This window comes from Gnatocerus cornutus, chromosome 5 (genome assembly GCF_029298725.1).
Source record: "Gnatocerus cornutus isolate USDA-ARS CGAHR chromosome 5, icGnaCorn1.1, whole genome shotgun sequence".
Lineage (NCBI taxonomy): Eukaryota > Metazoa > Arthropoda > Insecta > Coleoptera > Tenebrionidae > Gnatocerus > Gnatocerus cornutus.
This window is the reverse complement of record NC_142237.1, coordinates 14799124-14809734: the sequence shown is the minus strand read 5'-3', so window position 1 is coordinate 14809734 and position 10611 is coordinate 14799124.

Here is a 10611-nt window from a genome sequence, read left to right as displayed (position 1 = left end):
TGAAAACAAGAAGATATTTCTGAAAAATTCAAAATAGTCCTGAGATATTTTCTTTGAATGGTAATTGAAGTCAAGTCAGTGGTCAGTAGTCAGTAGTCAGTAGTCTTTGCCTTTACATGTTATTTTCATATAATTATAACTGTTTAAAAAAAAATAATTCTTTTAATGGAGCTCAAAATTAGATTAAGATTTAGATTTTAATTGTTATGAGTAGTTTCAAAGAAATTCCAAGAAAGTAATAAATTTAAATTAACAATACCCACTAAATTAAGTCTAAAAATTGCAATTATAAAACAGATATAAACTTTACTCAAGATTAAAAGAACACCTAATTAAAACAGAAATGCCTAATAAGCATGACACCATAATTTTATAAACCCACGAGTGAGCGTCGAATTTCTCTGCGACAAAATTTGAGTTATAATTAGACTCTGAAACCAATCTGACAGCAACAGTGACAAATGCTGGTAATTTTCAACTGCAAGAGTGTGAATTTTAGTTGGTCAGCGTCTATTATTTCACATTGATTTTCGTTTGAAATCCATCTTCTTTTCCCTCTCTGATGTCACTCAGTGTGCAATTACACCTTTTATAAATACCATTTTATTGCGAGTGCTTCGAAACCCATTCATTAAAATCCATTTAATCATCATAAAGTAACATCCAACAAAATATCTCGGGGTTATGAAAAGGCACGAGGACCGTGTGAAATGACTTTAGATTCGGTCCAGGTGGGTCATGACTTTCTAGTCGCCCGAGCAATTACCCGGCACATTTCCACCGGTTTATTTCTTGTATCTACCTGGTCTAGTCCCTCAACAATGACAGAGTTTACACTAGATGCTATACTTTTCTACAATCGGCGATGCTCATAAATTTTCTTCCGTTATCCTTTGGTGACATCTATTAGAGGCCACCAAAGCAGCAGAATCTAGGTCTAGCTCGTAGCACAAAGCCCCCAATGTTTTTGTATTCGCACAACAAATATATTGTATCAACCACAGATTGAATGTGCAGTTAATTGACCGTTAAGAATAAGAAGAAAAAGGGACACTTTTAACAAGTCAAACCCCCTTGTATAGCTTGGGATGGACCTCCTGGTGTTCGAGGACTGTTTCCACTCCCTGAAAGATGATACCAGACGACGTTATGCCACGACGTATATAAATACATAAATTTATTATTTGTAGTTATGGCTCCAACGTGTCTTCAAAAACTTCTGTTGTCTCCGTGAAAAAAAAAATTCGTCACAAATTCCCACCTGTTGTGATGGGAAATGTCTTTCGTAAAGCAACGGATCTCATTTGAATCTTTTGACACCCGCGGATTATGATTTATTCCGTAATTTAAATTTGTTTAAGACGTTTTTACGGTAAACCATGTCAAACTAATACGTTTATTTAAATATCTAATTAATTCAACGCGGGATTAAACAGCGTGAAGATAGCTCCGTGAATTACATTCTTTGAATTTTGATTAATTGCATCTGAACAGATAAATAGATATTATTTATGTGTTGTACCGTTAAACATCCTCATGTTTTTAATAATTGCAAGTAATTACGTTTGTAGAAAAATATGAGTATTATAGAATTAGGATTACGGACTAATCGATTTGCATAATTACTCAGCTGTAGCCATTTTTAACAGATCAAACGATGAAAAGATAAAAAGGATAAAAACGTCATGCAAAGCGCTACGCATTCAATTAGTACGATGTTAATTGCAAAGTGGCAATTAATTTGCACGTTTAATTAAAGTTGATTTTTTCAAAATTTCCAAAATCTTTTCAATATCGTTTAAGGTAATTAATTCCTCAATTTTGCCGCTCCCTCGATAACTGCGCTCGTTTTATGAAGCGAACGTGTTGCGTCCCGTAATTGCCACCATTTCACCACACCTTGTTTAATTATAGCGTTTAAAAACTGTCAAAAGCCCAAAAAAATTCAGACAATTATTGAGATGGGGTAATTGAGCGAGCGCATTTTGCAATAATGTGGCCAGATGCTGCTTTTTTAACTTAAGCTCATTCCAAGATGATTTTTAAAATAATTAATACATAAATGTTCATATTTTTTATTTTGAGAGTGTTTCTTGTTTTATGTAACTCAAAAGTTTTTATGAATCAAACTTTTTTGACTGACCATTTCTTACCAATTTGGCGGCACTAAGGGGCACTTCTGGCGCCATTTTGCAAGATGGCGCGGTCTGCAGATAACTCTGCAAAATATGCAGAGTGACGTTGTCTAAAAAAAAATCGCGCGGAAGTGGTGTAAAGCGAAAACTTTATCGTCGTTCATAATAGTGGCGACAGGTCTCCAGGGCGGCAGCGTCCCGGTTCCTCCCCAGGGTAAATGGAGAGCAGTTCATTAGCATGCAGCCCACAGGGCACAATCGCAGCTCCGTTCCACGCGAAAATAGCCGCATTAATTAGCATTTAGATGGTTTAATGATAATTAGTCTGCGCGCATTAGAGCGACCAGCTGGGGGATAAAACATGGCGGCGTCAGGATGGAACGCAGGAAATGGTGTGAAAAGAAGAAACCAACCCCACGGAGATGACGCAGATACGAGAGATACTCAAATTATCGTGACGCTCCTGCGCCTAATCGCGCTTCGCCGACGCTTATGATGAACTTCCTCAGATCTGCATCCAACTAAACGAGATCGTTTAAAACTTCTGCCCGTGATAACGCTCAGATTATGCTCAGTTTATATACGCACTGGTTCAAATTTGCATAATTACGAACTTGTGTTTCCAAAAAAAGACCACTTGCTAACGACGGCAGTTCCGGAGATTTGCGCAATTAGATGTGATGCGACAAAAAGTTTGGGATTTCGTGGCGATTCTGATGGGGAAACGTAACGGCATCGGCTGATTTACAAGTTGCTCGTTAACGTTTACTAGAGAGTGTATATGAATTTGTAGTAAGCTAATTGCGTCACAATGAGGCATTATGCAGCCTCTTCCAAAGACCTCGAGTAAACTAACCGACCGACATTCTGTGGAGTTGGGGTATTAACCGGGCATTTGTGATGGTTTGGAATATCCTTTTCAGTATTGTGTCCGAGCCATTAATCATGTAGTTAGTGTATGGCAATATAAACAAGTCTTTTTTATGTCATCGGATACCTGACGCGTTCGAATAATACCTTGTTTATCAGTGCCATCAACACCATGGGGCGATATGCTAAGCTCGTGGAATGTTCTTCATTGAAACGAGGATTGTGGGTGGCCAGAAGTTCCTTCGCTGACGCTTATTATAAGCTGTCTTTACTGCTGCAACATCCGATTGTTGAGTATTCATGTAAATTTTATTGGTTAAAGCCTTGAACAGTAACCAGGACCATTCGCGATGATTTTTTAGTATTCGTATTTAAGTAGGTACGTGACTCGGTGTTTGGGAGCTTTACAATTGACAGAGGTGAGGGAACTGAGATGGTGTCAAAGAAACAATTGGGTTTGTTAATAACTTCATAACAATAGCGAGCTTTTGTTTCTGAAAATAATGCCATTGCTACTGGATGAATTTCCAAGTTTATAGTTCTTGTAACCCGTCTAACGTCCAGAAGCCGCGAGTTACCACAGAAAAAAATTCTTTTTCTTATTGTGGCGTTGGTTTGGCACACGACAATCACAACTCCGCAATCATCCCCTAAGTCCAGACGTCGGTATTGCAAAGCAATCAGTGGCGATATCATAAAGTACACGAAGTGGAAGAACCAAAAGTGCTGAACGTGTTCAGCACGGATCAGCAACATATATCAGGCAGATAACCGCTTCTGCCGCTTGACCGGAAAACGTGCTCATCCTACCAACAAGCGCCATCTGTTCGTCGGCCTTCTAATATCTCTTTATTTATCTATCAGCGCAAAACATCCCTCTTGAATCGGTAAGTAATGCAAAACGGAGGGTCTTATCTAAATGGCTTGACCACGTTCTTATGCGACTTCAGATTCAAATCCTAAGTTTATGTTAGTGTTATTGCCGCTGAGGCCCGTCTCAAACATCTTGCTCACCCCTATCTACATAAGGACAAGACTATAAAACATATTTGTGACCGCCGTTCACCCAGAAATCAAACTTACATTGAGTAATGGAGAATGTTTTGTACTCATATCGGAGATCCTGTATAATAATCCACTAAAGATCGAATTATATGGATCTGGGATTGAATGGACAAGAAATTGATCATTTGCATTGGAGATCGAGGTTTTATATGTTGGCATTAAAAGCAAGGTCCGATCTGGAGCAAAAACGACAAACTTACTTCAGTGGAGCTGAATAACTGAGGAAGCGAGCCCACTTATTTGATTTTGCTTTATGGGCAAACTTCACTTTTCTACCAAATTTACTAAACGACTAAAGAAGTTCTTATAAGCTAGGCCATTTTCAGTTTTCTCTGACCAGAGAGTGTCAAGTTTTCTGAATTAAATCAAAATGTTGTGATAAATTTGCAAATTCTGTTATACAATTTATCGTACATTTTTTATATTGAATTATCTTAAGTTTTATTTATTTTATACACTCTTTAGCTGTTACTTCTCACTAGACTCTTTTTATTTTATTTTATTTAGAATTCCTAGATTTTTGGATTAAATTATTTGTTGCTATTTCTTAAGTTAGAATTGTAGACTTTTTATTTTGTTAATTTTTGTTTCTCTCTTTCATTTAGATAAATAAAAAAAAATACAGCAACAGAAAGTCTGCAGTTTTTTCTATTTAGTCAAAGTACAGAATACTAATAAAAATTTTCATTTTAGTTTTCTTATTTCTTTTTTACATTCAAATTTGCAAATTATATAATAGAAATCCCTAGAATTTATTTTACACGCGTTTGTATTGTTGATTTACAAAGACCAAAATCATTTTAAACATTGTTTTCATTTTTAAATTTGTTTTATCTTTATGCTATAGCTGTGGTTTTATTTCGATTTTCTCTTTCGTTTAGACAAATAAAAAGAAAATTTAGCAAATGGTAGTGAGTCAGAGCTTCTAAATGCACAGAGGCTATTGGCTTTTCTTAATCCCCGCGTTATTATATTGTCCCCCAAGTTGGCAGCTCCTCTGTAAGGCTCCCGGATTTTTCCATCTGAAACTCCGGTCGTCAAGATTAGAATATTGCAAGTGGTGCACTCTATTGGCAAGTTTAGTATGCAGGTCGTGTTGGTCGGCGCCGTCTGCTGCTCATCGCAACATTCAACGAGTAAGGCTCATTTGGGTATATAAATCCCCAGAACGTAACTGTTTTTATTATAAACTGGTACACGCTGTTACATAACGAAATATTAAATGAAACTCCGGTTATTTGCTACAATATACCAAATTAACCAGAAGCTCCAACAAATTTTCGTTCTTTAAAAGACCACCATAAATTGTAGCCACCTATCGGAGCAGGAAGGTAATTAAAAAACGTCCCGATGCAGTGATACAATTAGCCAATAATCCCTGTGACCAAATCCCTATTTATTCCTCTCCATATATCTGACAGAAGGGCGGCAAGGGACCCATCTCCGTTATTGTGTTATCAAGATTAAATACACGCCACTTTTACACAGGGAATTGCTTCTGTGGGGTGGTTACTGAAGAATACATCAGTGCGACTGCGCTAATAAATCATTAAAAAAATTTTACCTGTGCTTTTGCTCCCGGGTATCGCTCTGTCGAATCTGTTAATTAATTAGCCTCGCTTTGGTAGCAAAGACAGTAGCAAATGCCCGATTTGTATGTGTCGTTATTTAAGCCAAAGGTCACAAAAAATATTCAAAAGTGCTAGCAGATTTATGAGTCCAATAAGGAAAAATATAGACAATAAATTCCAAGCAACATTAATTAATTTCTCCATTAATTTTAATCCGTTGAACATGTAAATGAGCACCAAAAAGGGACAACGGTTTAGAGAGAAGACATTTTTGCTTGTTAGTACCAAGAAATACCATTTTATAGCAGCGCCATTGTGAATTTCGGTCGTAAAAATCTCCACCTTTACCACAATTTGAAATTCAAAAAGCTCGCTAAAAATTAGTGTTCCGTGTCGATAATCCACCCAATTACAAGAAAACAATGTCTGTCTTCGCGGCCATATCAGATGTAAGAAAGATAAAACTCGTAAAAGCATAATTATATCCGGCACATTAAAAGATCAAAGTAATGCTCAACAAAGTATCGAAAAATAAAACCGATTTTTTCCAGAAATGCTTACAGCTTGCAGTAACAGCCGTCAGCTACGGTCACATAATGAAATTATAGTCGGAACATTAAAATAATCAACAGGACTCATGAAACCGCTCAGAATCCGTATGAACGCCCCCCTGCGGCCACACAAGCAGCTTGGGAGTGATAGAAAAAGAAACACATCATTTAAAAGTCACTCAACTCGGAGCTGATCTGACTGTGATTTAAATCGGGATTAAGCGAGAGGTTCAAGCTAGGGCATAATAAAAATCTTATTTTTGTGCAGGTGTTTTGTCTTTCCGAAGAATTACACCAAATCCGGTGAAGACCCAAGAAAAGCCCGGATTCTTACACGGGGAGACCGGAAACATGAGCCACCTGCGGTACATCTGTAATCACGGAATCCTGAATATATCAGATGTGGTTTTCATAAATATATAATGCTGCATTATAACATGAGGTGGAGAAATACTCTGAGGGGATGCGACATGAAATTATTGATTCCAAACATTAATCAAAATATTTAATATCAATGTTAAATTTAGTCGCGATATTTCAGGGAGAACTTCATTCTGAAATGGTCACGGCTGTCGGTTTGTTCTCAGATTGATATCCATGTAGGTTGCAACTGATCATTTCCAGTAGCTTCAGTGGAGTGTAATTCTTTCAAGAAAGGCTTTTAACGAACCGCAAGATCATTATTCACACATTATAGGCTTTTTATTATCGCCATGTACACATCTCAGTTCTGCATAAATCTGTTTAGGGGTGGTATGTTTCCTGGTGTTCGGGAGCCAGGCGATTCTCCTTGGTCACGCGCGGGCCTCCGCTAGCGGATACCGCAATTACTAGCCCAACTTCAAAGGAAGACCGCCACTACGGCCCTAATCGCTCTGCGAAATGCATGGATTTATTAATATTCATCTGCAGCTGCGATTGTTCTCCACAGAGCGCACGTTTAAAATTAACTAACTCCGCCGCCTCGGTTCGTTTACAACTTTGTTACTTGCTTTCATCCACACCGACAGATTTTTGCGGAAATCTCGAAGGCTTTTTTAGTTTTTATAATCAGGCGACAAATTTGACTTTAAACGGCGCATGGAGGTCTGCAGGAGCATAAACGATTTGATGGAATGACACCTTACGCTCCAAGTCGCAGTTAAGCGCTGAATCCAATTCGACACGGACCCTTTTCACTGTCACCCATACAATAGGTGTGGACTCCACCTATGAAATATTCATATTTGGAGCCATGCATTTAAGCCATCAGTATCAGGACTAAGCGGACCATGACCGATTTTATCCACCAAAGAAGGTCAAAACGGTGTATTGAATACAGATCCACTTTCAAGTGCTAGTGGACAGAAAAATTAATTAGTTCTTAAAAATATTCGGCTCTTTGTTATGAAAATTAACGATTGTAAGTAGCTTCTCACTGCTTGACAGGTTTCAAGTTTTACCAGATTTGTTGAAAGAGGGGCGGTTTTTACTGAAATTCAATTTTGACTTATTAAAAAGAATACATTTACATAATTATTTGTGCGCTCTGATATTTAAGTGCTTAATGGCAATAAATTTCGACATAATTTCATCTGCTTACCTGTTGGGGCGAAGGTAATTACTTAATTCACTCTCGTGCATTTGCATACATTATTGTCATAAGTACGTGGAAAACCGGAAACGGCGCTATTTCATTCCCTTTAACAAAAACACTCCCAGTAGCTAGCAACTTATTGTCTTTCCAAAAGAATTATTTTATGAAGACAGCACATAATTATGTATATGAAAGTGCTGGGCGGAGTGGAAGAGTTATCGTCTGACGGAACATGACTATGTTTGTTTTATCAGGTATTTTATGTTGTAAATCATGGTCATGAAACACAATAAAAAGTCTAAACTAAAAGTGCTTAAAACTGTAGACCAAATTTGCCATCCATGTTATTTTTTTTTTGAAGTAAATTTTACTTCGTTCTCACCAGATACTAAACTTCTCACATGCAGCTTCATGCTTCAAGCCGCTTACCTTAATCGATTAATCGGCGGATCCAATCCGACTTTTTAGTGCGATTGGACTTGAATAAATGGAATTAACTGCAAATTTAATGGTAATGACATAAACGATCGGATTTATTTTCAACGCTGACATTGACACGGTTTTCATAAAATTAAACATTAAATTATGTCTGAGAGATCCAAAGATAGCAAGCAATCTGCTTTTTTCGTAATATTTGAGGTGATCTAGAATCAAGAAATTTTAATTAATTTTGTAACATATCAAGTCAAGTCAGTGGAAGACTGATCTAAAAAAGGGCGTGTAAATGACGCCACGATCTTAGTAGTAAAAAGACTAACTGTGTAACCATTTCCTCGCTAAACGCCCTGTGCAAATTTATCGTCATTAGCATTAAATAAATCGCTTATTTACACAGGCAAACACAACAAAGTGACATTAACTCCACTTGCACAATAGGGATGACGCGGTAGTAGAATATGAATCAAGAGGGTGGCAGTCTTTGCAACAGAGCCAGGGTGAAACAGACACAGATTAGCGGTATCGTATGATACGGATGTTACTTATTAAATGTTGATCTCCGGGGTTAATCGGAGTAATTTGAAGGGTAGACACCCTCCGATTTCACTTAGTGTGTTGACTTTCGTGGGGATAAAAAAAAAGTAAGAACGTGTCGTTGTTTACAAAAATGTGAAAAAGTTGGATAAATAAAATAACAATCCACTTGAGTGCCGAAAATAAACATTTAATTAAAAATATTTACACCGAAAGACAAGATAGTGCTAGGGATTGCCACCAGAGGCGAGGTCCTTTCATCCCCTGCGGCTAATCTGTGCGGCTCATACATATTTATTTATGTAAGCCACCCCTCGTTGATGTTATACATAAACTCTACACGAGTTAGGCGATTAGGGTTGTTTCAAAATATGTAACACACTCTCAATGCTTGATACGTTGTCGTAATTTACTTTTTCGATTTGAAACAGCTTCCTAAATTGCTCCGTCTAAAATGGCAGCAAATAAATGGAATTATTAACATTTTTATAGTGCAATAAAATGCAAAATTCTGTTATGCTCAACGGAAGAAGCTCCGACAACCGCTCCTTTTGTATTTCGTTGAAATAAGGAAAATTATGCCGTTCGGTTTCCATTGTGTCAAATGTGGGGCGAATTCTGTTGGATCATAACACGGAAACTGTCAATTTTGCCGGCGCTCCTGTTGAAAAATCCTTTGTTTGTGTAAACAACCCCCAAAGGGTAACATCTGTGCGGCATTGCCTTCAACAACGTATGTGGTGTGCGTAAAATACGCATATTAATGTACCCTAATTTGCATGTAACACGCAATACGCTCGGTTTGTGTGTTGACACAGCCGCTACAAGCCCAATACGACCCTGTAGTCTGTCAATCATAATTTGAATTACATTTAGCTCAACCATTGTGAACCTGAAACCGGATATTATCGCGAATATCAAATTCACCTCTCCAGTGAGAAAAATTTCGCAATTTTAAACGACTCAGAAACCCGAACAGTAATCTCACAATTACGAGAATTAAGTCGCTTCATATTAAAATCGTTTCAGTTTGTCCCACCCTTCTGAGACCAAACGAAAATGCGCTTATAGCAGATTGCGTCTCATTAAAATACGTTAATCGCATTTACATTTGCTGTTTAAATGTGAGCCTAAACCATAACTCACTTCCAAGTCAAACACGAGTTCATGGTGGCCCGAAGGGGTTAACTAACTCGAGATTTATAACGTTGACATCTGAACTGAGGTGCTAATGCACCAGAAACTGGTCCTTGGTCTCATTTCTTAACTACACACATTTTTCAAATACGCCACACATGCCGGATTAAAAAACAATTTCCATAAATATGGGGAACAAATCAAAGGGGTTGGAAAAATCCAACTGTAGACCGATAACTTGGATTAGATTCGGACAGAACGCTACCCTCCTCAAAACAGGCAAAACATCACTCAGATATGAACACGATTTTCATCTTTATGCAAATTCGTTATAATCTACGAGTAATGCTTCATTGCGGTTACGTGTAATTTATTTTTTATGTCCACTCGCGGATTCTGAAGAACAATGATTTACACAGATGGAAACACCGATGGACTTCTCCAACCGTAAATTAGAAATAAGCAGATTTCACGTTTTTAACCCAAATGTGCTCGATTGGATTGAAGGAAAAGTTCAAAGAGAACCAAAAATCCGAAGGTCTCCTTCAGCTTGAGCCAAGTTGCTGAGACTTCCAAACGATCTCCTCTTACCACCGGCAACACCATTAACAGTAGCGATAATTAAATAGCTGCCATATACGTGCTCGTTAAATCCAAGCAAAGAGTTGTCCTGATAAGGATAAAAGCAGGAAACACAAAGGAGCCAAGGGACGCGTGTATTTTGATAAGACGAC